The sequence below is a fragment of the Phalacrocorax aristotelis genome, chromosome 2 (genome assembly GCF_949628215.1).
Source record: "Phalacrocorax aristotelis chromosome 2, bGulAri2.1, whole genome shotgun sequence".
Classification (NCBI taxonomy): domain Eukaryota; kingdom Metazoa; phylum Chordata; class Aves; order Suliformes; family Phalacrocoracidae; genus Phalacrocorax; species Phalacrocorax aristotelis.
Genome location: NC_134277.1, coordinates 113,086,342 through 113,113,591, shown reverse-complemented (window position 1 = coordinate 113,113,591; position 27,250 = coordinate 113,086,342). Strand labels below are relative to the sequence as shown.

General features: G+C 39.3%; 1 long non-coding RNA gene across 1 annotated transcript in view; it reads right to left on the bottom strand.

Annotated features, from left to right (window-relative positions):
* Positions 1-1,759: 1,759 nt before the first annotated feature.
* Positions 1,760-27,250, bottom strand: part of LOC142053939 (uncharacterized) — a 48,108-nt gene continuing 22,617 nt past the window's right edge. The window contains exon 3 of the long non-coding RNA XR_012659383.1: positions 1,760-4,341. This is a non-coding gene — a long non-coding RNA (uncharacterized LOC142053939). The remainder of the gene's footprint in view (positions 4,342-27,250) is intronic.

The following is a 27,250-nucleotide window of genomic DNA, read 5'->3' as shown; positions in this document are numbered from 1 at the left end:
CTGTGAACTTCATGACCATAAAATCAGAAAAAAAAAAAAAAAGACAAACCCAACAACCCAACCCTACCACCACTAGATGGCATTGAGTCAGCACCCAAACTTAGAAACAGCCTTCAGCTTTACCAGAATCAAACCTCATTTCGGTGACAGCTTTAATATCAAGAGCACTCTCAACCATTGTCCTTCATTTTCCTGTAAGTGTACACAAACTATATCTTCTTTTTATCTACATCATAGTGTATCATTGCTATGCATGATCAGACAGTGTAATTGCTGAGGTGGGTACATTTTTAAAGGTGGATATCAGAGAATTTTTTCATTCTGATGCTCTTCAGTCACTGCTACCTCCTTGCAGAGTCTTGAGAACCTCTGAGATTATCAGGATCTGTACCAAAATCCAGCACAGCATGCAGGAAACTTTGTCAGCAACTGCAGGAGGTTGAATGTATGTTGTTTTGGCATCAATAATTCTGAAGGCTGCTGCTCTGGCTGTCTTAGTGAACCTCAGATTTTCACAACCTGCAGCTGCCTCAGTCACCATTGCATTACTTTTCATGGGCTGGAGAAGGCTCCTCTCTCTAGACAAGGAGCCAGAACTGGGGATTTAATCCCAGCCTTTTCTGACTTTCCGACTGACATGCTGGGAGCATGTATCAGCTCCTACTGCTCCCTCTTCGATGAGGTCTGACATAAAGCAAGGAATTATTTCTGTTCTTGCTCATTCTATGTCTGCTGTTTAAGGAGTGAAACCGCAATGCTTGCTGCCTGCACCATTCCTGGCTTCATTTTGATCCTTTGCCAACCAAACACACCTTGGTGGAGGGTAATGGAAGAAAGAATGGTGACCTTTTTCTTCTGGGGGTAGCAGATATCCTGGGAGAACGCCCTTGTGAAGACAGAACTTCCTACAAGGATCTGGTGTCTATGTGACTGACGAGACAAAACATTCCCCACATCCTCTGAATTTCAGGTCCCTGCTGTGCCCTGCACAACCACCTTGAGGTTTTTTCCTCTGCTCAGGACTGGGGCAGCAAGGACCAGGCAGGCAATGTATGAGTGGTGCTCGTGTTCAGGATGCTATTAGGACCTTCACTGCTGAAGGCGTGAGCATGCCAAGTATGCACATACATATGAACATGCCACAACTTAATCTACCACCTGTGGTTACTGTGACTGCCCTCTGAAGCCTCTATGCCTTCTTTTGTCCTTTCCTGTGTGCTGGGATGTGCTGTATCAACAGCCCTGGGGACACCAGACATGGCTAGGTCTGAATGGTTGGCCAGGGAAAATGTTGCTGATGAGTAGTAACACCGCACAGCGCAGGAGAAAGAAGGGCAGCCGTGGGCAGGACAGAGGAATTTGCTTGTATTCTGCTCCACTTGGAGCTGGCAGGGGAGGGGGAGGTTGTGGGGAAAGGAAATGCGATAAAGTCTCTGTCAGCTGCTGCAGCCTGGGGGAATGAGATCGGATGAGGGCTTGGAGGCAGAGACTGTAGGTACCTCCTGCTAAGAAAATATTCTCTTCCTCCTCCCACCATGAGTTCAAGAGCTTCTGGCCTGTTCCTTTACCCCCAAACCCTCCTTTTCAGCTATTAGAAGAAATGATTCATCTGTTCTGTGACCAAGCTCTTCCCAAACACCTTCTTCTGAAGTCACTCTTAAGTTTGCCTAATATTATAAAATCAAAGTGATTTAGATGAGGCAGACTCACTTTTAGTCATGACTTGGTCGTGAAGAATGCTAAGTCCCACTGGCATTTAACAAGACTAAGGATTGAGTCCACAAAAGAACAAACATGACTAGTCATCGCCTCCAAATCCATACTCCATAAACCACTGCTAGAGTTCCCCATGCTCCTAAACTGCCATCCATATCCTTCCCTGCACACTTTCCAGATTATTTCTTGGCAAGCCTAGAGCATCCTAAATCTTTGGTAATGCTGAGGGGCTAGGTAGCTGTCTCATATTTTGACTACATTAGATTTCAAAAAAAGACCTGGAAGGCCCAAACTGGTTTGTATTTCTCAGACCACACTTACTGGATTTGGTTCTAAAGAAAGCTCGGGGTGTAGGAGGCTGAAGGCAAAGCAGATAAACACCTGTATCCTGTGAACTGTAAGGAAGTCAGAGTGTCTTCCTGTTATAGGAAAGTTTCAGTTTCAGATCACTTTTCTTTTTGCAAGGACTTCATTCATCCCTCATCTCCCTGCTGAAAGCCCCACGGTACCATCGCACCATCAGATTTCTTTTGTGGCTTGCACCTTTATTGCTTGAATCAGGTTTGAAAATGGACATAGGCTTTGCAGATCTTGGCAGTGCGCTGCTCAAAGGTCTTTACAAAACTAGAACCTAAAAATAATATAGTTCCAGTAGTTTCATGGGATTGTTTCCAAGGAATTTTGATCCCATCTTCCAAAATGGCTAGGGTGACTTTTAGTGTTTTATTCTCTCAGAAGACTGTTCATAGTATGTTGCCACAGAAATATCCACCTAGTTTGTACTACAAAGATAAACTAATCTCAGCTTATAAATTCTGCCAATAATGAAAGCTAAATTCACTACAGATTACAAGCACATGGGATGAGTGGATAGATTGGATGGATATAACACTGAGGCCGGATGACTCCAGGTGCCAAAACTTGCCAAAGTGTGCAAATGAGGTGGGAGAGACATGGAAGGAAGAGCAGTCAGATTTTGTGAGGTCTCAGCGTGACTCCTTATAGCTCCACAGTGAAGCCTGTCAGTAATCAGCAAGTGTTACATGACATATACAGTTATTTCTGGATTTCCAGATGTGTGTTATTTGCAGGATCATGTGTGAAGCTTGATCCCTGCCTGATGCAAGAGACATGGAATATGTGGTAAAAAACCCACTGCTCTAAATGCTCTGTTCTTTAAGTACAAGAGTGTTAAAACCTGTGTGAAAAAAAAAAAAAAAGAGATGCAATTTTCATAGTTTGCCTACTAGCAATGAATCACAACTGTTCAGAAAGTTATTTTATTTACTGTGAATTAGAGAGAGAGGATTGAGGATTTTTTTTTTAAACTCATACTTGCTGTGAACTGCAATGCTCCCTGGACACTGGTTTGAGAACACGTTATGGGCCTACTTTTAAGTCAGTGCTTGGTTTCTCCCTTAATCACAATTGACTTGATGCTGCTGAGTGAATCCATATAAGCATAATATAATCTCTCTAGTTGACAGGACTTCCATAATCCAGTTTGTTTCCAATCAGAGATATTATCTCAACTACATGCCTTTCAGAAGGTATTTAGCAATATTTCAGACAAGTCATTCCTCTGGTGTCCTGCAGCCTTTATTGCTTAATCTATTTACAAAAAAAAAGGTTATTCAGATCAGCAGATATTTTAAGTACCTTCTCCAAGTGCTTTCAGCCTTTTATCAGGGGAGTTTGTTGAGTCATGTATTCACACCACAAATGGCTTATCCCTGCTGTAGTTATTTCCAATCATTATGAGTGCATTTTTTTAGGTTCTGTATTGTAATTAATCCTTGTCACAAATTTATACACCCTGCCGTTGAAGTTTCCTTTCATAAGAACAGCCACTTCAAAGGCTAGTCCTTGAACTCATCCTCAAAACACTTTCCACGCTGTTGGCTATTTTGTATGGAAACCGGGTGAACTGCAGGAGGTACGCACCATTGCTACAAGAGGAACCAGGGCTCCATGTGAATTTATGAGGCTGATTCATAAGTCTCTGGCATAATACTTGTGAAACCTGAAGAATAGACACTGTAAATTATAGGACGGGTTAGTGCGTGAAGAAGCCCAGTTGTCCAACTGAGAGGTCTCTGTCAGGTAATTGGGGTGGAGTACAAACCAATATGAAATGAAGGTTGAGGAGACTATTCTCTTCTTGTGCTGTTTCTCTGAAAAAAAAATATTACTGCTGTACACTGCTGAAACTCAGACATACTCATGTGAAACTTGCTTCAGTGTCTAGCAGCCTGGACCCACAAATCCCCGCAAAGGTCTGTGGTTAATTTTATAGCCAAAGGGGAAAAAGTGAAAGGAAGAGATGTCAAGGGTAAGGCCCAGAATGGTGTCTGGATCAGCTCCAGATGTCTGTGTTGCTGGGACACGTGAAGTGTAGCTCAGTTGCCTCTGTCCCCTCTGTGGCAATAATAATCACATCCAGGATGTCTTCATACCCTATCTTCCATCACAGCCCACGGCACCAAGGCCATTCCTGGCAGGCTGACATCCCCACCTCAGCCTTGGCAGGGGATGGTGCTGCAAAGGTCGATAACACACTGCAGCAGCTGGTCCAGGCACAGGTGGCAGTGGCATGCCCCCATCTCAGAAATCCCTTGGTTTCACCTGTAAGCAACCTAGCGTATGGTAAATCAGAGCATGCAGGGAGCAAACCGAAAAGCACTGTTTATCCTGGTAAATTTAAGATACACGATATGCTCCCTAGCACAGAGCAACCAGCACAGAGCAGCCCATCTACATTTTAAACTCTTTTACACTTCAGAAGTGGCTGGCAGCATCCAAACTGTGTGTTGGGGATGGTGCCTGGCCCACACTAACCCCCTAGCTGTGCTGTGTATTTTTGGTGCTGGTCCCCATGCCAGAGACCACTCTAAGTGTTTACCAGCTCAGATTACCTATGACACCTTGACACCATTCAGCCACAGCTGTGGAGAATTTAGACTCAATTTGTCTTATATTTGTCCAGACCTGGGTATTCTCCAGCTAAACATACAGAGCATTAGAATTAAGGTTTAGGTAAATTCCTCCCATAAATTAAAAGCCTTTTATCTTACTAGCACCAAACAGAACTGTAAATATTTCACCTTTTGTAGTATGTAGTGATGAAACATTAATTTCACAGGAATAAAAAAAGCAGCAGCCACTCTTCTGTGTCTTGTGCCTAAATGCTTGTTAATAGCCTTTAGAGCACCAGGAACCAGCCTTATTGTGTAAAGTCTTCATCTCAGTATGAAAACGAAGTTCCCTTCCAGACTGGTGCATGAAGCACCCATAAACTTGTGGACATTACATCATTACACAGATGTGACTCCAGCTTCTACCTCAAGATAATTGAGATTTAATGCACAAACATGCGAAGCTATATTACATGGAGACTCTTGCACTGGGTGTTTACATAATTCAACAGAACTAAAGCAATTAAGTCTGTCTGATGAATATGTACTAAGAGCTCCAAAAAGAAATCAGAAAGATGCATAAATAAGATTCTTCCACTTCCCATTATGCAATCCATACATGAGACCTTGTATTCAAATGATCTTGCTTTCATTTCAGAAAATGAACGTGTCCTAAGAAGTGCAAAAAGGAGTGAAGAAATATTGTGCCATCCATCACAGAAGACATTTTGAAGATAAGCGCCAATTTGATCATACTTACTGTATTTGTTTGAAGATGAGCTATCCTGGGGCAACGTAAGCATCTTGTTTTTCTAAATGCCGTTCACTTTTGTTGCATTCTGGTGAATGTCTGACATCTGCCCCTTTCTTCCTGAGATTAATCACTGCCCTCTATGTTCTGCCAACAACAACCTTTTTTTTTTTTTTCCACATATTTTAGCATGTATAGTATCTGCAGTTTTGGAAAACCACTACCTCGGGCTGTTTTTTCTTCTTTGTACTTTGGCACTGAAATTATTATTGTTTTTATGAACTATCAAGTGCATAGCTACAAAATCAACAGAAATATTTTGAGAAGAAGAGGCACTATTAATTTTAAATTCCCACGTTCCTTGCTAACATTTAGGTTTTCACTTCCAGAAGAACAAAGCAAAAACATTATAAAACATACAAGAAACCCTCAGCTTTTGACCTAAGGGAAATTACACACCTTTATTCTCAACATCAATCTTACAATCAAAAAGTGATTATCAGTTTTAACCTTCAAAAAAACATCTGTGACTTGGAGTAAACTATGCTTGGCTAATGAGGTTATCTAATGTAGCCCAATGTACTTGTCAAGGCTAATGACAATCAGTACATAGGCTTAAGGGGTTTTTATGTTGAACTACAAATCCCTCTTACAATTTTTTATTAAATCACTACTCTCTTGATTATTTTCTACAGAAATTTACTTTATAATGGTCTTCTTTTGTGTTGCTGTACAGAAACAGTGTACTCAAGGTCACAGGTCTGTCTGCAGCTGAAATCTGGTTCATTTACAGTTCTGAGGATGGCACAATAAAGTCAATTGACTGATGTCACTGCAGCATTTAATGTACTGTGAACTAAAAACACAGATAATGTTTTTAAGTGTAGTGGTTGAATAATTCATTATTTAGGGGACACACAGGGCAAGGGAACTTTTTTTTTTCCCACAAAAAATATGATGCAAGATGTAACCAATAAGAAAGCAGACTGGAGGTTTTTCAAATGTCAATATATAAAAAAAGCAAGCAAGTCAAGACATCTTTCAAGTAGGACTATATAATGAGTATCTATACTTGGCCATGTAGGACACAAATATCAGAAACTATAGGCAAAGATAATTTGTTGAAAGTTACCATTTTATGTTGTCATGACCATAAGATATGAGGGTGCAGAAATGAGAAAGCAAATGTTTTAATCAGAGATGCTGATTACAACATGGAGATAGAAAATCTGTATACATTTGTCCTAAAATACACTGTGTTAAATGACCTTGTATAAAGCTGTCTTAAACATTCTTTCTGCAAAAAGGCAAATTCCTGGTCTATGGAGTCCTTGCCTTAGACTCTGTGATGCTTTCTTACCCACTCCCATTAGTACAAGGGCTGCCCCTCAAAAATACCATGTAATTCCTGAGAATGTCTGAGTCAACCTAAAAACGCATTATGTAAGGTACAAACTTGTTCCTGATACAGCTATTTTCTACCACAAGCCATTGCTTTCTATCCTCCAGATAAAGCACCGTTGTAAGCCAGCTAACAAACCACCATCATACACAGTAATTCAAGAAACTTCCTTTCACAGAGAGATGATGGCTAGTAATAATAACAAGCCTAGTTAATTGCTGCAACATCTCTCCTTACTTGGATTTTGCAGCAGATCACCTTTGTGGTGTGGTAACAAGTTGCTTTTTTTTTTTTTAATCTTTCAGATCTACAGCATGTACCAGTATTGCTATAAAACATTACACAGATATGTTCTGAAAGAGCAGGACAGAGATTCTATATATTAACATGTATTCATGTCATGGGATTCTGTTCCACCATTGTGTTTTCCATGACAGGTGGCATAGCTACATCCTGAATTATTGTAGTAATAAGAAACTTTCAGCGGCATTTGTAAATTCTTAGACAGGCATTTATGTAAAAGTCTCGTGCATATTACTGGAGCATATGATATTTTTCAGTAAGCTAATAGCTGGAAGACATGCCCTGAAATATAATTTATTCTTCAATGAATGAGTGAATTTGGCATTTTTTTGACTATTGGATTTCTTTACTTATTGATTTTGATTGAAAGGATAATTTTCCCAAATTATGCTCTGTGCATTCAGGTTTTTCACTTCCAGTACATATTGAAATTCATTTTTTATAAGGAATCCAATTGTACTCAACTGAAAAGTCATAAAATCCACCCAAAACTGCAGCCACACACCCCCTAAATGAGCATTCCTAAATTTATTGCACTTCATGATTCAGTTGTTTTAGGCTCCTCAAGGACTCAAAGCATTTGCTGGCACTTTGATAAAGCTGTGAATCTTTTTTGTTGTTGTTGTTTCCATAGGATAAAATGCACTGGTAAAACCATGAAACGAGGGCTTGTGAATGTGTGTAACACACAGGTCATTAGTGTGAAAAGCACCTGCCACTGATGAAGTGTCATATCTTTGCTACCTAATAATGTGTGGTATCTTTGCTGTCTAATAATTTCCACAACTGTTCTGACAGACTTAATCTTCTTATATCTGATAGAGGAGCAATATCAGAAAAGATAGGTATCAAGAAATATAACCAGTTAAAGAAAACTATATGAAAATGTTCAATTTAGCTGTCTGTCGTCTGGCTGATAGCAGTTAATTTACTATCTATGTGTTACAGAGCAGATAACAACACATCCTGTGCAGTCTGATGCACTTTTGGGGTGGAATCCAAGGTGTGTCATTGCTAAAGAATGTACCCCTTTCAGAACTGCCAACAAGACATGCACCAAAACCGCCTGAACATGTAAACAAATATGATAGTGTTTTTGCAGAGAATTGAGAGAGTATTCTGGATGATTATGCATTGTGTATTGGTAGTGCTGTGTTGAAGTCATGGGTGGAAGTAGAGACCCCAACTTCTGAGAAATATCTTATTTTTCTTCTTAGGCAAAATTCCCTTGGATCTGTAGAAGTTTGGGGGGGGGGAAAGTACATAAAGGTAGTTAAAATTATTTCATGTGTCATTGCCGACTATAAACAAAGGCTCTTTTCTCTGGCTGCTTACCTGAGATGAGAAAAGTGAATGTATGTGAATCTCCAAGAGTATTGTTAACTTGAGCATTTTTACTTGGAAGATTTTACAGATGCCATTTACAGAAGTAACTTTTTAAAAAAGAGATTGGAGTTAAATGCAAAACTTCAAAAGTTTTTCAAGGTAAAAATTGAGAATGTCTATAAAATGATCTACTATTGATAACTGCATTTATGGCCATCTTTCCAAATCTCTATGCACAATACTGCCTCCTACTTTAGCTTCACTGATGCAGTTATTAGCATCTTTTTTGTTGACAAGGAACTGTGTTCATTACGAACATGTAAAATACTGAAGTGTATCAACCATCATATCAATTTGTCTTACCTCTATAAAGAATATACTTATGCACCCACTTAGATATTGGAATTAATGTTGTGAATTTACTCCTTTTGTAAGAGTCTAAACACAAGCATTACACAGTTTAGAGGTTTCTGTTTAGGGAAGTAGTTGTTTGCAGCTCTACTCTAAGACAAAATTTCATTTCCAAGAGTAAATTAATCATATTTGTTTAAACAGATTCAGGAGGAGAGGAGTGTTTTCACTCTCTCTGTGGACTCTCCCACAGCTGGAGTTGTGAAGGCAGCCCGCAGCCCTCAGCCCTAAAGGGTCATGGAAAACAGCAGCAAACCAGCACCCTCTACACAGATGCCACGGCTTCATCCAGACTGCCTGTTCAGAGAAGTCCCTGGTCCAGGCTACCCCTAAACTAGGTCCAGGCTGTATTTGGGAGAGGGCAACTTGACACTGGCAGTCTATACGTGCAGATGACTGAGGGACAGCATTTGCACACATACTTTGCTTCTGCTTACCTTATCAGTACACATGAGGCCAACTTTACTGGATATTACAGGGTACAGTGATAACATCATCTCTTAATGCTTTGTTATCATTTGTTATCTTGCACAGTCAGAATTTCAGAACATGTGGTTTTTGTACATCACCTCTCTGCCATGAAAAACAGCTTCTAGATCTCAGTTTGAGCCTGCAGACAGCATGCAAGCAAGATTTAGGTAAAACAGCATTGCTCAATGAGGAAGCCTTCTGGAACACAAATCTCCTGGCAGCATTCTTTTAATCTTTCAACTGGTTTCTTTCAGCCCTTTATTCTGCTGTCTTCTTTTCATGTTAACAAGAACATCCTTGCCAAAAATTGTTGCTTCCCAAAAATTATAAATAATGAAAGTCACTAAAAGAGCTGCCCCAGACGTCTGCTGGTGCTATAGCAATTTGCATGTACAGAAGGCAAGCATGCTCAAATCCCAACTTCCTATCAGCATTTACTCAATAAGTCACTAGCACATCTGATATCTTGTCTCCTCCTCCTCATTTTTGCATGCAACATTTTGCAACCACATACACAGCGAGCTACAAAAAGGTATCTTCTGTAAGATCCCCTCCTCTGTGCACTGGAGTATGAATTTCCTAATGCTCATCCACATCTCTGCTTCATGGTTCAGAAGACAGACGGCTTTTGTGTTGCTTTTTGCCTGGCTACTCAGTTCCAAAATTGCCTAACTATCTTCCCTCTGTGCAATGTTACTTATTTGATAAGTGTGAAGTGAATACCTTACTTCCAGACTCCCAGATTTTAACCAATATTGTATTTTGCAATGGTTTTGGTACATTTTATCATCATGGCCTGCTTAAAATGGAAAGAAGGTTTAAATAATTATCTCTTTTCCCTTCTTTTCTTTAACCCCTTACACCATTATTGTATCTTTGTTACTAGATTGCCTGATTTTGTGGATTTTTTCCAACTCTTCTCTCTTCACCCCCTCTAAAATGCCCTTTTCAATAAATCTTATCAGCCTCTTTTTTTGTTGTCACCACTTTCTCCTACATCTGCTGTAACCTGTTCTTTCAGGCCCTTACTCCTCAGTCTTCAGATCAATCAAAGCATCATAGCCAAAAATCTTTGCTTCCTACTAGTCTGCAATGGCTGTTATGGCTTGTTCTTCAAATCCCCATACTAGTTTCGGTCTTTTTTTAGCTCATTTTCACTCTGACTTGTGATTCAGTTTTCTCTTCTTCTTCTCCTGAGACACCCTATTCTTCCTAGAGATTTCAGCTGTTAAACTGGGAAAAGCAGCTCTGGATAATATTGTAGTGCTTAGGAGTAATAATGAAGGAGGGTTACACCCTTTTATAGGTACTCACAGAGATACTTCAGGGTCAAACATAATGAAAAAGGATGACATTTGCTACTCAAAAAAACATGCAGTGAAGGCAGAGAGAGGAAGATTCATTAATGAGGTGGAATTTTTCCAAGGTTTGCATGTGCAGACATCAGCATTTCTGCATTTTTGCATATAGCTATATTTGTGCATATCGGTAGCTCTTCCCCTACTGATCTACTAGGTGTCCTTTTTTTTTTTTTCTGCATGTCTCAGTTTACAGGGTAACTTGAATTTTTGGTTCCACAAACCATGAAACTTTTCAGGAGTTGAAGGAAGCAGTGGTTTGCAAAGCAGTCCCAAAGCCTCTGACTATCATGGTAGTTAAAACAAAGCCCTAAGTCACACAGAAGTTATGGATAAGTTATAGTTTTGGTATAGCAACATTTGAAATAAAATACAGAAATAAGGTTTTGAGGAAAAGGAAATATTTCTAAGGTTTCTTAGAGTTTTTAACAGAAGGTGAACTTGGGGCAAAAAGTGGCTGTCAGAAAGAGATCTTAATTTAAGGTACAGAGCTGTTCAATTTTAAACCTACAATAAAAAAAATCACTGTGAGAAGGTACGAGGTCTTAAGAAATTATGGCTCTGAGTATTAATAATACTGACAAACTAATGTGTGCATGTTCATGCATATAGGTACATACATGTGCATATGTATAGATTAATGCTATCCAGACTTGGCCTTGGTTGGCTGATGCCTTATAGAAATGAATTCTGCATTTTTTATACCCAAAATTTCAAATATGGGACCCAAAGGAGACACTGAATCACAGTATGTAAGAAAAATTAGTTTTATTATTGTGCAGATTTTACTTCAGTTATGTTAAGCCCAGCTTAGTTCATATTGCTCTTATGAGGAAATTATTGTTTATATCTCTCATTTTGTTGTATTGGAAAATTGGCAGCACTATCTTGTAATTCATCACTTGTGAGTCAGGGGACAATGGATCTTGAACTAAGGGCAAAGGATTATACAGAGTCATAAAAGCCAAATACTGCATCCTTCTGAGCTGAATCAACCTAATAACAGAGGCCTTACACAAACTTTGCAGAAATATACAGAAGAATTAGTGGGTTCTCACAGACATTAAATTGTATAATTTTTTTTTAATCTGTTTAGATTTTATTCAGCCAAATGATGAGTCATGATCAGAAATATCCACTGTGAATAGGAGGCCTTCTGAAAGGCAGTACTTAGAGATGGGAAATATAAATAACAGCTATTTTTGACATAAAGTTGCAGTGTGATTACACTCAGCTCCACACAATGACAACACCAAGATTCAGTATGCAGCAATTACACTCTAAAAATTAACAAAGCAATTAAATAGATCTGTATTATCTACAAACTGTACATCTGTAATGTGGTCAATGTTTCATCACTGTCTACGTATTTACCCTACTTAAGAGCAAGGGTTTGGTCATCTGCAAAAAAACAGTAACACTTGCCAGTTTGTCAATCCATTGCCCATCACGTATTTTCAAAACCTTGAAAATATTGCAAGTCCCCAAGGGAGGTGAATCATGGAATCACAGAATGTCCTGAGTTGGAAGGGACCCACAAGGATCATCGAGTCCAACTCCCATCCCTGCACAGGACAGCCCCAAATTCACACCATATCTCTGAGGGTGTTGTCCAAGTGCTTTCTGAATATTGTTAGGTTTGGAGCTGTGACTGCCTCCCTGGGGAGCCTGTTCCAGTGCTCCACCACCCTCTGCGTGAAGAACCTTTTCCAAATGTTCAACCTAAACCTCCCCTGGCCCATCTTCCTGCCATTCCCTCAGGTCCTGACACTGGTCACCAGAGAGGAGAGATCAGCGCCTGCCCCACCTCCTCCCCTTGTGCCCTCAGTCTCCTCTTCTCCAGGCTGAACAAACCAAGTGACTTTAGCTGCTCCTTGTACGGTTTCTCCTCTAAACCCTTCACCAACTTCGTGGCCGTTCTCTGGACATTCTCCAGTAGCTTTATATCCTTAATGTCCTGTGGCATCCAACACTGCACACAGCACTCGAGGTGAGGCCGCACCAGTGCAGAGCAGAGCGGGACAATCCCTTCCCTTGACCAGCTGCAATGCAGGGCTTGATGCACCCCAGGGCACAGTTGGCCCTCTTGGATGCTGGGGCACACTTTTGGCTCATGTTCAACTTGCCATCGACCAGAACCCCCAGGTCCCTCCCTACAGAGCTGCTCTCCAGCCTCTCATTCCCCAGCCTGTATGTACATCCAGGGTTGCCGTGCCTCAGGTGTAAAATCTGGCACTTGCCCTTGTTAAGCTTCATACAGTTGGTAATTGGTGAATGTTCAGATGTACCAACCAGTCCATCTTGAACCTTCTGTTTTGTATCTTGGCATGCATGACCAGCTGTTTTGGGGAGTACAGAACTTACTACAGCCTCATATAGGTGGTATACTAGTACCGTAAACTACTTGACTATGTGTCATAAACTACTTAGTGTCTTCTGAAAGGGATGCCGGTTTCTCAGTGAATGTGAATTCTAGCCTTATGTATGTTCCCATATTCAATTTTGGTTGTCAGTTGTTTAGAGGAAAGAACATCTTTCTAAAATATTTTTGTTGCAAATCATTAGTAGGTGCTAGAAAATATTAACAGTTATAATGAATGAAGGCTCTGAGTTATGAATAGTTATAATTCAAGTTAATGGTGGTTATGACTCAGGAAATGTGTATTTCAGGCAAATTATAGGTTCTCTGTTTAATGATGCCTATGACAATAGAAACAATAATCTTACTTAGATAGCTCTGGCAAATGTAATAAGAATCTCATGTCTGGCAAAGAAATTACACGTCTCCTGCTGCTCATACTGTTTCTTTTTAGGTGAAGAAAAAAAGATTAATTCTGTTCTAATTTTGTTTGCTCTCACTTTCTATGCTAAGTGGAAATATAAATTGCAAGACCTGTTTTTTTCTCTGAACATGTTATTCCATCTCCTACTTCACATGTTTGTGGGATGAGTAGAATGAATCCAACATCCGCTCCACCAGCATGCAAAGCAAGGTTTTTTCCTTATTTTTCACTCTTTCTCCTTGCCAAGTTGATAGTAAAGAATAGAAACACTTTTTTAAAACCCCATAGCTTTCATTCTATAGCATTATTTCAAAAGACCTAGTCATGTACCTGAAACTGAGAAGTTACTTAATTTTTTTATAATTTGTTATTAAATTAGTAATTTACTTTTCAAATCTTCGTTGTTCTTAATAGAGTTTTGGAATTTCTGGTAAAAGCCTTTATGTCTCCTTCACCCATACCTGATATTCATAGGAATTTTCAACAAACTATGGGACAACAGAGTATGCTGACTCCCTACTGTTCTGTGCATTGCTCCTGCCAGTGGTTTCTGAGCCTCTGTTAAGAAATTGCTAAACTTAGCTGGACAAGCAGCTATTAGCAGGGTTTTAGCAACCTCATACTTGGAGCTAGCCATTAAAGTGAGGAAGATGTTGGCCACTTGGGAGGAATAAGAGCCTCTGTGTTCACGTATCTATGTGCCTTGGTGCATAATAAAGCACTTTGCTTATAAAACCTCTCCATACATTTCGTCTTACTCTCAAGTGCAGGCAAAGCCATCTCTGAGAAGAAAGTCCCTAGCCTCCATTAATGCGGTTAAGTCATCCTGTCACTAACGGAAGAGAAACAGCCAAGCAAAGGCCTCTTCTGTTTCGTCACAAAAACACAGGCACTGAGTACGCTGGTAGAAATTACCATAATTGCATATTACTGAGCCAAGAATAACAACAGCTCTCCATTTTACATCACATTTGAGGTTAATATAAGCAGCTCAGGTTTCTGTAGGGATTATACATTGTTTAGTCTCTGGTAGAAAGCTTATATTTAAGTAAACAGTAACCAGAAGAATGTCAATCAGCTTTGTCATAAAATAGTGCATGGCAAGTCAAATCAGGTAATTCATTGTGGCTCACTGAGAATTCCAGCCTACTTCTTCATGCTTTCTTTTGTTAATAAAGTGGCAATCAATTAATCTTGTGTTCAGTTATCTGTAACATCATGAAAGATCCCCAAAAAAGGCAAGAAGAAAAAAAAGTACCAAATAAAAGGTCATAAGCTTTCCAAATATAGGTACATATGTGTAAGTATAAGTGTCTGTTATCATGCTGCTCTGAGAACATAAGTCCATGCACACATGCAAAGAGCACTGTAAGATATCCGCAGGATATTTTGCAACACAAAGTCCTATTAATCTAAGATAAACCAGGTGATCAGAGAGCTAGTTTGTAATGCCCATGTTGCTCAACATAAATTCAACCCTAACTTATCCTTACCAGGATTCAGAGAGTTTCTCACACTTTTCTGTTTCCCTCCTTGACTCTGTTGAGCATTGGAGGGTTTGGACAACGACAATGATCATAGCAGCTGCACTAGCAAGGGGCTGTGGATGAAAGCATGGGCAAAGCTAGCTAGGAGGAAGGCAGGTGGGAAAAGCATTAGTGTTATGTCCAAGCCATTAACTGTGTGGGCTATTAACTGTGCAGGCAGCAAGAAAAGGTTTGATGGTAGAAAAAAGGAGTAAGAGCAGGGTTTAGATCTGGCCTGGGTCTTATTTTACAGCATTAATAACAAACCATGTTACCCATAGCCTCTTTTTTCTTTCTTCTGCTTACTTCTGCAGGGTTCACATTGGTCATGTCTACTCATAAAACATCTTTACTGGTATATTACTTCAGCCTACTGGTTTGCATCCACCAGTGAGACCAGCGAAATCTTAAATTCTCACTCAGCTTACTTCATTCAGGGAAGTCCCTGCAAGGTATCTTGGCAAAATCCACACTGTTGCCAGTGCAATCTGTGTCAATATTAGAGGAGCTTATTACAAGGCAGAGGCAGGGCTGACCTTGGTGGTCTTACAGCCACAGATAATTAATGTGAGGAGGGAGTGTCCACAACATCAGCCAAGGCAAAAGGGAGAGGGAAGGCGAGAGGTTAGACCTTATTTGTCCAATATTTGAACAGATTCACTAGCAAAAGAGACAAGTCAGCCAGCTGCTCACAGATGAGAATAAACCTGAGCTACTGCCTCACTGGGACCCAAAGTACCCCTACAACACTATTATTTAGCATAGTTCATATTTACAGGGCATGTGTACCCATGATTTACAGATGGTGGAATAATGAGGAGCACAGAGGATTTGCCACAACTAAGAGATAATTTCTGGTGGCAGACATAGATTTTGTCTGAGCTCTGATAACAGAGGACATAGCTCCTATTAGAGTATTCTCCTGGCAGGTAATGAGGCATTCAGAATTATTTCTGCAACCCATGAAAAACATGGCGATATCCTGATTTGAAGACACTGCTGCAAGAATTCCCTGACAGAAGGAAGTGCCTTTATATCTTACCTTCAGAAGCTCAGGGAAGTTGGAAAAACAAAAGGCAAGCTCAGGCAAAAGGCATAAAGTGTCAGGATGCAGTTCTAGCTAGGTCTTTTGTTGAAGCTGTTCCGGGAGAGTGCTGTATTCCCAGTCTGAAATCTGGGTTACCCTCCCTGCAAAACCTTTGTTGAACCTAAAACAAAACCCACTAACTTCTTCCAAAGATTTTATTTGCTGGAATAAATGTGCCACAATGCAGGTCTCTAAATGTTGCATTTTAATGTTGTTTTGCTTGGAGTGTGTCTTTTTTTAAAAAATACAGATTGTAGGTTTTTTATATAAAATGAAAACTTGTCAAATGTTGCTTAAATTACAAATTAGGTACATCAGGATCAGCAGCACTCAGGAGGCCAAGGTTGCTGTGTGCAACTTCTGAAATTAAACCAGGAAGGAAATCTGCAGTTTAACCCTGAGAGAAAGCAGGACTGTCTCATGTTGTGTCTGGGCATCGGAAGTTAAAATCCGGATGTTACAGGACTGTGCTGAAAAGAAATTAAACCCTACACGAAGACCATTCTCCCTAACAGAGCATCTTTATGCTTCACAGAAAAGCTTGCCATTAAATGCAGAGGCTGAAATACATAGAATCATAGAATGGTTTGGGTTGGAAGGGACCTTTAAAGGTCATCTAGTCCAACCCCCCCTGCAGTGAGCAGGGACATCTTCAACTAGATCAGGTTGCTCAAAGCTCTGCCCAAACTGACCTTGAATGTTTCCAGGGATGGGGCACCTACCACCACTCTGGACAACCTGTTCCAGTGTTTCACCATCCTCATCATAAAATTTTTCTTCCTAATATGTAGTTTGAATCTACTCTCTTTTAGTTTAAAACCGTTACCCCTTGTCCTATCGCTACAGATCCTACTAATAAGTTTTCCCCCATCTTTCTTATCAGCCCCCTCTAAGTACTCAAAGGCCACAACCAGGTCTCCCCGCAGCCTTCTCTTCTCCAGGCTGAACAACCCCAGCTCTCTCAGCCTGTCCTCATAGGAGAGGTGCTCCAGCCCTCTGGTCATTTTTGTGGCTCTCCTCTGGACCTGCTCCAACAGGTCCATGTCTTTCCTGTGCCAAGGACCCCAGAGCTGGACGAGTTTACTCCAGGTGGGGTCTCACCAGAGCAGAGCAGAGGGGCAGAATCACCTCCCTCGACCTGCAGGCCACGCTGCTTTTGGTGTAGCCCAGGATACGATTGGCTTTCTGGGCTGCAAGCGCACATTGTTGGCTCATGTCCAGCTTTTCATCCACCAGTACCCCCAAGTCCTTTCCACAGGGCTGCTCTCAATCCCTTCATCCTCCAGTCTGTATTGATACTGGCTGTTGCCCCAGCCCAGGTGCATGACCTTGCACTTGGTCTTGTTGAGCCTCATGAGGTTCACATAAGCCCACTTCTCTAGTTTGTCCACATCCCTCTGGCAGGTCAACTACACCACTCATCATGGTGTCTTCTGAAAACTTGTTAAGGGTGCACTTGATCCTGCTGTCTGTCAGTGATGAAGACATTAAACAGTACTGGTCCTAGTACAGACCCCTGAGGGACACCACCTGTTCACCAATCTCCATGTGGATACTAATCTGTTGACCAGTACTCTCTGAATTGACCATCCAACCAATTCCTCATCCACCAAACAGTCCAATTTAGAGAAGGATGTTGTGGGGGACCGTATCAAGGGCCTTACAGTTGTCCAGATAGACATCATCTGTGGCTCTTCCCTTGTCCACTGATGTAGTCACTCCATCAAAGAAGGCCACTAGGTTGGTCAGGCGCAGGACTTGCCCTTGGTGAAGTATGTCGGCTGTCTCGAATCACCTCCCTGTCCCCCAGGTGCCTTACCATAGCTTCTAGGAGGATCTGTTCCACAATCTTCCCAGGCACAGAAGTGAGGCTGAGAGGGCAGTAGTCCCCCAGGTCCTCCTTTCTACCGTTCTTAAAAATGGGTGCAATGTTTCCCTTTTTCTGGTCACCTGGGACTTCACAGGACTGCCATGACTTTTCAAATATCATGAAGAGTGGTTTGGCAACTACATTAGCCAATTCCTTCAGGACTCTGGGATGCATCTCGTCAGGTCCAATATTTATGTATGTTCAGGTTCTTCAGGTGGTCACAAACCTGATCTCCTCTTACAGTGGGAGGGACTTTGCTCCCCCAGTCCCTGCCTTGAGGCCTATCCACTCGAGAGGTGTGGGGAGAGAGATTGCCAATGAAGACAGGCAAAAAAGTTATTGAGTACCTCAACCTTCTCCTTGCCCATTGTTACCAGTTTGCCAGTCTTGTTCATCATAGGGGGGCACACTTTCTTTGACCTTCCTTTTCTGGCTGACATTCCTGTAGAAGTTCTTATTGTTCTTTGCATCCCTTGTCCAGTTCATCTCCAGCCACGACTTGGCCTTCCTGACCCCATCCCTACACCACCAGGCAACATCCCTATAGTCTTCGCAGGATCCCTGTCCCTGCTTCCACTGTCTGTGCGTTTCCTCCTTGCCCTTTAGTTTGACCAGCAGGTCTCAACTCAGCCATGCTGGTCTCTTACCTTCCTTTCCTGGTGTCTTACACCTGGGCACCAGGAGCTCTTGCCCTCTATAGACAGCATCCTTAAAGATCTGCCAGCTCTGTTCTGGTCCCTTGTCCCTGAGGGTGGTTTCCCGGGGGTCCTATTGACTAACTCCTTGAAGAGCTATAAGTTTGCTTTCCTAAAATTCAGGGTCGTGACCTTACTCTTCACCTAACCCATATCCCTCAGGACTGCAAACTCCACCAGTGCATCGTCACTGCAGTCCAGGCTGCCTCCAATCTTGACATCACCAATTAGCTCACTTGCATTGGTGACCAATTTCTAGAGCTAAAGAACTGCTTGTTGTTAAAACTATATTACGTGAAATGACCATATACCTACATAAAATTATAATGATTAATTGCAAGATGGATCAGATTATGGTAATGATGGATCAGATTATGGTAATGAGTAAATAAGTTTGGAAGAAATACTATTATGTAAAAGGGTATGCACAGTCAACCATTGAAATAATCTCCCCAGGGAAGTGGTTGACTCGGCCACATTGGACACCTTTAAGAGTCGTCTGGACAGGGTGCTGGGCCATCTTGTCTAGACTGCGCTCTTCCCAGAAAGGTTGGACTAGATGGTCCCTGAGGTCCCTTCCAACCTGAGAGTCTGTGATTCTGTGAAGATTGTCCCAGTATTTCCTAGAAAATTAATATACACTATTTTCATGCAATTGCAAGGTAGTTCATATAATACAGTGCAAGTTTTATAGTTTATAAGTGCTAGTTTCAGCTTTCATTTTACATTCTGTTATTGCAGTAATCTTTGCAATATAACAGTATTTTACCCTGAACACAGGGTAAAATTTCTGTTTCTAACAGTAGCTATTTAATTCTATACTGCAATTATATTTCAAGCTTTTCATTTCAGAAATGAATCAACTATCAGTTAATACAAGGGAAGGTTATTCTTTTACTCTGGTGAATGAGAGACTGAAGTAATCAATCAAGTCACATGGTTTATCAAGACTGCCTTACTATTACTCCTTCATCAACTTATCATTGCTCAATGCTTTTTCCCAACAGTTTTCAATTAAAAGATTGTGACAAAGGACTTCTAGTGTATGCTGTGATTGTGGAGACTATTTTGAGCTGTATTACTACAGTAGCAAGCGGTTTCCATGTAACACCTTCACCAATTGTCACCTCCTCCAAAACACTAGACTACAAAACCAGCTGGATTTTTTGTTGTTCAAGCTCATTCTTATAGAGGATTTCCTTCCACGAAAGACTCAAGTTGGCCATTTGTCTCATGGACCTTTCATAGCAAAATAATTTCAAGACCTTCCAAGGCTTTCTGGAGATAACATGATCAAGAAATTTCTTTCATCTGGTAGCACCTGACACTTTCTTTCCACTTTCTCAGAGGAAGGGAACCTATCCTAAGCTGCTTGTACATAAATGTACATGCTTGGTGACACTCACACGGGGTCATTCTGGGTAGAAAGTCATTCTGTGTAGAAAGGCCTGGCACAACTGCCTGCTGAAAACTTACATGAGGTTAGTTCTTGTTGTCTAGTCGTTCTTTTGGTTCCAGAAATCTTACCCCATTGGTACACATGTAAAAAGTGTTACCCACGTTCAGGTGACTAAGCAAATACATAAAAACTAAAGAAATGCTGAGCTGAAAGACAGCAAATAACCACGGTTCTTTTCTGGGGAAAAACAGAAGGGCAAGGCATGCACAGCAAGGTCTGACTCCTTTTAGCTTCCATCTAGCAGCACTCTCAAGATTTTGAAGGCAGAGTCTGCATCGAAATGATGTGTTTAATCTCCTTTGAAAGTCCTGGGGTCCAGCAGAAGTCCTGTCTCAAGGAGCCCCTCTGCTTGTTTATTCATAAACTGTCTGTAGAATAAACTCCTCAAGACTCATGAGGTCACATCACTTAGCAGGAGATGAGCATTCAAGTAATGTTACTTAAAAGCAATTATTTGACCAAACATAACAGTGAGATTGATCCAAGCACAAGTAGATTTGTGTCATCCTGATTGGCAGAGCATAAACCCAGCGTATTCATCTATCTTTCTGTGTACCTTCACCTAATAGAAGTGGGGGTTATCATCTGCTGCTGGTATAGCACAGGCAAAAGACTTTTACACAGCATTTAGCCTCACTGTAAATTTTCTCCAAAAAATATAGAGAGTAATTGTGTGAAAAGAAATCTGGGGATAGTTCACATCTGCTTTTGCAAATAGATTAGCAACGATCATTCTCCTCCTCTCTCAGAATATTAGTTTTTCACAGTATATGGCCAATGACTGTGTTATAACTAATGTTCTTTCCTATGGCATATCACATTAAACTGAAATATTTAATTATGGATATGTTTAATATGCCATGAGTTATTGTTCAGGTTTTTTTCTTAACATTAATTCTTAATTATTCCTTACTCTACATTCCTTTATCATTTTAATTATATATTTTTATCTGTGGAAAATAAATCCGTTCCTTTGTGAAGGACAGCCATCATGTTCTCACCTTTTCTGGGCTGATGTTTAAATATTGCAGATTAGCTTGTATGAGAAATAGTACAAATGCTGTCAGCATGCTAATAACAGTAGTGGGTTTTTTTTAAAGCTTATCCTGTCTGAAAGAATAGTTTCTACTCAAAGTTTCATTAACAACAAGTTTAGCCTTATTTAGATGTTTAAGAGGTAATGATACAATAGTTCAGAGGTGCTACTTAAGAAATTAAAGTGGTTCTGTAGGAGAAAAACCTACTGTCAACTGCACACGTGGGTTATTCAGATAAGAATGAACGTTTAGTGACAATGACCAGACAGTATATCTCAGCTACTAATGAACATTTACTATTTGCATGGAGTCTAAAATATTGCACTTTAATCCTCAACATTTAATTATAAGCATCTTGGATCTTTAAAGATAAATAAATAATTCAAAGGTTATTGAAAGAACCTTGCACTATAAATTGCCCATAGCTTTTTTACAAAACACGCTTTTTCCAATAGTATAGTATAAAAAATGCTATGAGTGGATGGGCCAATGTCATTTAACATGCTGGATTTTCTGAAGACCTGATCCAAAGCTTACCAGAGTCCTTGGAAGTCATCCTAAAACTTTCTAAATATTTAGTTACATAAACAATTATTTTTTTTAATAAATCAAGTTAAAAAAAATCAGTTAATACTTGCCATCAGATTACATATATATTATGCAAATCTACTGTTTATCCATCTGTGAGTAGATGTTATTCTACATTTAAGCTTATTCAGTAAACCCTTACTTTTCAAATAATTCTTTTCAAATAGTGCAAGGGAGTTAAATGTCAGTCAACACACCTGAACATACAGATAAATGTGTATAAGCTCATATACATGCACAGTCCATTGCTGTGTCTTCAGTGCTTTGGCATACCACAGGACTGCTGTAGCACAAGCCTGAGTGAAATGTAAGCACAGCATAAGTAAAGACGGCTTAAATTAATCCCTTTATTTCTGTTTGGCTATTGAACACCCTTGGATAAGTAAGAAAATATTAGTAATTCATCCATCAGAAGAAGAAGCTCCTGCTTTGCTTCTTTCTCTCTCCTTATAAACACCTCCAGTATCCACAGGAAAGATGGACCTTGCAACAGTCTTGCTATTAGAGTCATCTAAACTTAGTTCTTATTACTTGATTCGTGTTATAAATACCATTGCTACTGATATGTTCACTTTAAAATTAATTCTCTATTTCATTATTTTAATGCACATTGATTAAAAAGTTAAGATAACCAATCCCATTAGTGTGACCTCCTGTAAAGCATACTTCTATCCAGCAGAAAATCTAACTTTCAGTTACACTCGGTTCAACTGTATGTTATATTGTCAAAACATACATAGATCTTTGCTTTGTTATGAAGTCTTTCTTAAAATGATTGTTTTCTCTGAATGCCATTTTAAGATGTGTATTCTTTCAATACTATAAATGAATAGATAATTCATTGAATTTTTATTAGCTATTAATAATAATAGCCCACAAAGTATCAATAACTGCTAAGAATTCCCACCTCTCCAGTTAATTCTTCGCACACTTCTAAGCTAAATAACCATCTCTCTTGCAACTCCACTACTCAGACATTTTCCACCTGGTTACATCTAAGTTGAAGGAACTCCTTAGTAAAGGAATACATAGCTGGGTGACAATCAGTGACACCTGCCTCTCATATAAAGCAGCTGATGATTCCCTCTTGACCGCAACTTCCTGAGCTGTGGACTGCATTTAATTCACAGTTCCTGTGATTGGAGCTTTCTGGGTTTGTTTTTCTTTATGATTAAACTCACCTGGGAAGCATTAGATTAAAAAGCACATATTTTGCTAAAAACAATGCTACATTTCTTACCTGCATTTTGATGTTTTGAAAAAGGACTTTTAAACTCTCTGTGGATTTCAAAGGGGAATTAAGCCTACATTTAATCATCTGTTGTTTGGTTGTTAAACTTGTAGATATTCTGTTTTAATTTCTGGTGATCATCATGTATAATTTAGTGTGCCTTGCTCCTGAGTCAGTAACATAGATTTACTAACCACTGCATCATACAACTTGTACCACATTTAATTAGGAAATACTGTTAGTTTGTTAGCACAGTGTTTTATATAAGCAGCATGGCACTTACGATTTCCACTTTGAGAACCCACCTAGAAATGTTTTATCTGATGTTACAAAATTTATTGCTGCAATAAGTAACTAGCAAGAGTCACATTAAAAGGCTGTAGATTTCAAAGTTGTGAATGCACTCACACTGCAAGGCATGAAATTTATGTTCTGGAGGTTCTGAAACATAAATATATACTTTCTCTAAGATCATTATAGTAGTTTTCTTCCAATTTTTTAATTATTAGCTGTTGCAGCTACAAAAGATCTATTAATCTCTAAGATGGGAAATAAGAGAGGAGAAAAAGCCAGGTCGGTGTTCGATGAAGGGAAGATTTTGTGCTGGTTGCAGGATGAGACAGGAAAACATGTTCTTTGTACAAGCTAAGTAGTTATTTCCAAAACTTTTCCAAAGCACTAATTTTTTTTTTTTTAATTGGTCCAGACACAAGAACCTATAATTATACTTAATTATATACCTTATCACACATAAGTGATAAAGTTGTCATAGAGTGAATACTGTGGTCTTGACCTAGCAAAGACTAACCATGTATATCTGCCTGGGCTGTGAGTTAAAAGTCTATATAGTCAGTGTCGTTTATTTTAATGAGACATTTGTGGGTTTAACATTGAGGTAAACCTGTTAATAGGATTGTTGAGGTCAACAGAGTTATCCCCAGCTTCAAGCAATGTATGTGCTTAATGAGTTGGCTGAATCAGATTCTGCATCTGAAATGTGGTATAAAATTGAACCTGTGCATACCTAAATAAGCAGCATGTTTTGTCAGTGTCTTCTGAGGTTTTATGCACATGTTAAAATTATTACATTTAGAGATTATTGTATTTTGGGGACATAAGAATACTTGCTCTTATGTGGAAGAAAAAATAAGAAACTAGAGGTAAACAATATTTTTAAACAAAGATTCCTTTATTTAGAAATGGCCATTATAATGTGACAGACTTTTCTTTATAGGAAAGGTCCAATTTTAACAATAATTTTTATATTTTCTTCCAAAATTTTTTCCTTTCAGGAAGAAACATATTATCATCATATTACAGCTGTATTTTCAGTTTGAGAATTTCACTATTTATTTTTTTTATCTTTCCTTAAAGCCATTGTTACTGCCTTTATGTGAGAATGTTTTTCTAAATCTATGATTCATTCCTTGCAGTGGGAGGGAAAATCTTAGAAGTGCTAATTTTAAATCCAAAGAAAAGGGATACAACAAGAAGAACCTTTGTTTCTTTGGGGCTGTGCCATGGAGGTGCCAATGTGGTCTCCTATGCAGCAATGTGTGCACTTAAGCAAGGGCAGAGGAAGCAGAAGGGCCCAGCAGAAACAGTGAAGAAAAAGGAAGAAAGGAGGACTAAGAACTAGGCAAGGTGCAAGACTTAGGAATTAATAAATGGAGATGGTGCTTTAAACATTGCGCTTTCTTCTGTCATGATTGCAAGGGAAATCATCAGTTTAACAGGTATGATGATGGTTAGTATAGAATGACTATTCTAACAATTGCACCATGTGCTTGAGCATGCCCAAGGCAGAACACGTATTTCCTGAAAGCCTAAGCAGACTTAGGATGAGATACCGGAGCGATTACAAATATTGCCATACAAGCTGACAGCTGGGTAACAGCTTTATAGCCAAACAGGCAGAGCTGGCTCAAGGCTTTGCAGAAATTGTGGAAAGATATAAAGGCTTCACATCCTGACAAAAAGCAAGGGAAAATGCAGTACTTCTGAGAATTTTTACCAAAGTAAATTGATTTATTTCAAAAAAGCTTTCCTATTAAGTAAAGCTAGACCCCGAAAGGAAAATTAACTTGGGACTGAGTGTTTTGAAATATGCAAGTTGCTTCAAATATCTGTACACAAGCTATTACTACAGGGCTGGTTATAAAATTACCAATGTTATGCTTTCTCTTGCCGGGAAAGCCCCATACATACTAAACCTATGTAGTAAGTTTCCTACCAGGGATACGCTCAAGTGCCCCAACACAGGACAAGCATTAATATAAATATTTATTTGTTTCCCAGTAGTTGAAGATGAGAGCTCTTTCAGTAAAAGTACTGAGCCTTTCCTGCAACTTAAGTGTTCAGTGGACATAGTAGAATTGATTAGGTTTCAAACTTTCATTTCACAGCATTGCATTTTAATTTAAATGCAGTTTTTATCTCAGTTATGCTGCTCTGTTCAAAGTCAGGTAATACTGTTTAAGAATGACCGAATTTCTGCTTCTTTTCATAGGATTTAGTACGTTTGTAATTAGGATATATATATTAATGTTATATTATAAAATTATTCATTAAAATAATGATATTTACTTCTGTTTATTAAAGCCGGTATAACTTTATGGATAATAAAACAGCAAGGAGAACAAGACACATTTTCTGAAGCAGTTAGGAATGCATTGATAAACTATCATAGTTAATAGTTAAAATTTACTCTATAATTCAGAATTTTTACATTCCACAGTAGGCCAAATTAACAGGCCACCCCAATTCACAGGAATTACCAGTGGAGAAGGTTGTATGGACAGACCATTAGAAGCAGCCCAGAATCATAACAAACTGTGTGTTCCTCCAAGCTGATGACCAATAAATATCTTCAAGGTCAGTTCATATTTGTAATCAAATCCATTTCCAAAGGAATTTAAAAAAAACTATGTCCATCGCTAACAGGATGAAAGCTGGGTGAGGCAGCCAGGCTTCTTCAGGTGAACTTAGATACAAAGGTGAACTCAAGCTGTGAAGAAGCTTAGAAGAGTGTGACTGGGAAGCATGTAATAGAGGACAAAAGCATTTCAGGTTGCATCTTGGTTGTAGCTTACTTTTAAATTTGCATTTCTTGGTCTGTTTTTTTCCTAATGCTTTTTATAATAGCAACTGCAAGAAAACACCAACGGCAGGAGCCTTTCATTTCAATATAATCAAATCTCTTCTCATATGCCAGGAAGGGCTTTATATTTTGTGTATTCTTGAGGCTGTTTGTATTTTCAAGGCTTCAAATGTTTTGATTTGTGAAAGCTTTTATAGGTTGCAAAGTCTGTGATGCTCTGAAAGGATCTAATGCTGACCATTGTAAAATGGTTCAGAAAAGGAAGATACTGGAAGAAAAATACTTTTGGATCAGGAGAAACTTTATGTTGGAGCAACATTGTTTCACTATATTTTTGTCTTCTTTTCATAAGTTAATGCGTACTTTAAACTTAAAGTTGTTTTAAAATGAATAATTGAATAACATCATCACTCTTTCCACTGTTTTCCTATGAAATGGAGATCTGGGTAAATCTAACTCACTCCATGAAGCATTTCCTTCTTAACAGATTTACTTTTTTATAAAAACAAACATATGGAGTTGTATCAAAAAAGCCATTTGGCTCAATATCCTGTCTTGGACAGTGATTGGTATGCTTAGGGAGGTATACAGGAGATGGAGAATGCATAAAGGGTAATATTTCCCCTGGTAGGCCATCTCAGTTTCCAGCAATTAGGTAACAACTTCCTGAGCTGGAGATCGCATCTGGACCATGATTCCCTGCCATGACTATTTCAACTACCACTCAAGAAGTTGTCTGGTCCATTTCTATTGAATCACGTCGTTTTTAGCATACAGGAATTGGTGCTGTGGAAACAAAAATAATTTGTGGCCTCGTACACCTTTCCACTAATAAGAAAAAGATTACACAAGCAAAACAAACCTTCCAGTTCGTGTACTATTCCATGAAGTCATGAAAAAACAGCACTATATAAAAATGAGGGAGCTTGTGAAAAGGGAGGCTGAAAGGAGGAGCTAAGAAAATTAAATTCTTACAGGCAATGTGCATATTGCATTGCAGTAAGACAGACTTAAATAAGGATGAAAACAAGACAGAATGGCAAGGAAAGGAGTTTTTGTCAGAAACAGGAAAACACCTTTCCAGTTGCTGAAATCATACGTATTCAAATTACTATAACAAAGAGGACGACAGAAATTCAGGCATATTGAATGAAAATCAAAATAAGGCAGACTAAACCAAAATTTAAAGCTAATAACTAGCAAATAAAATAAAACCTAATA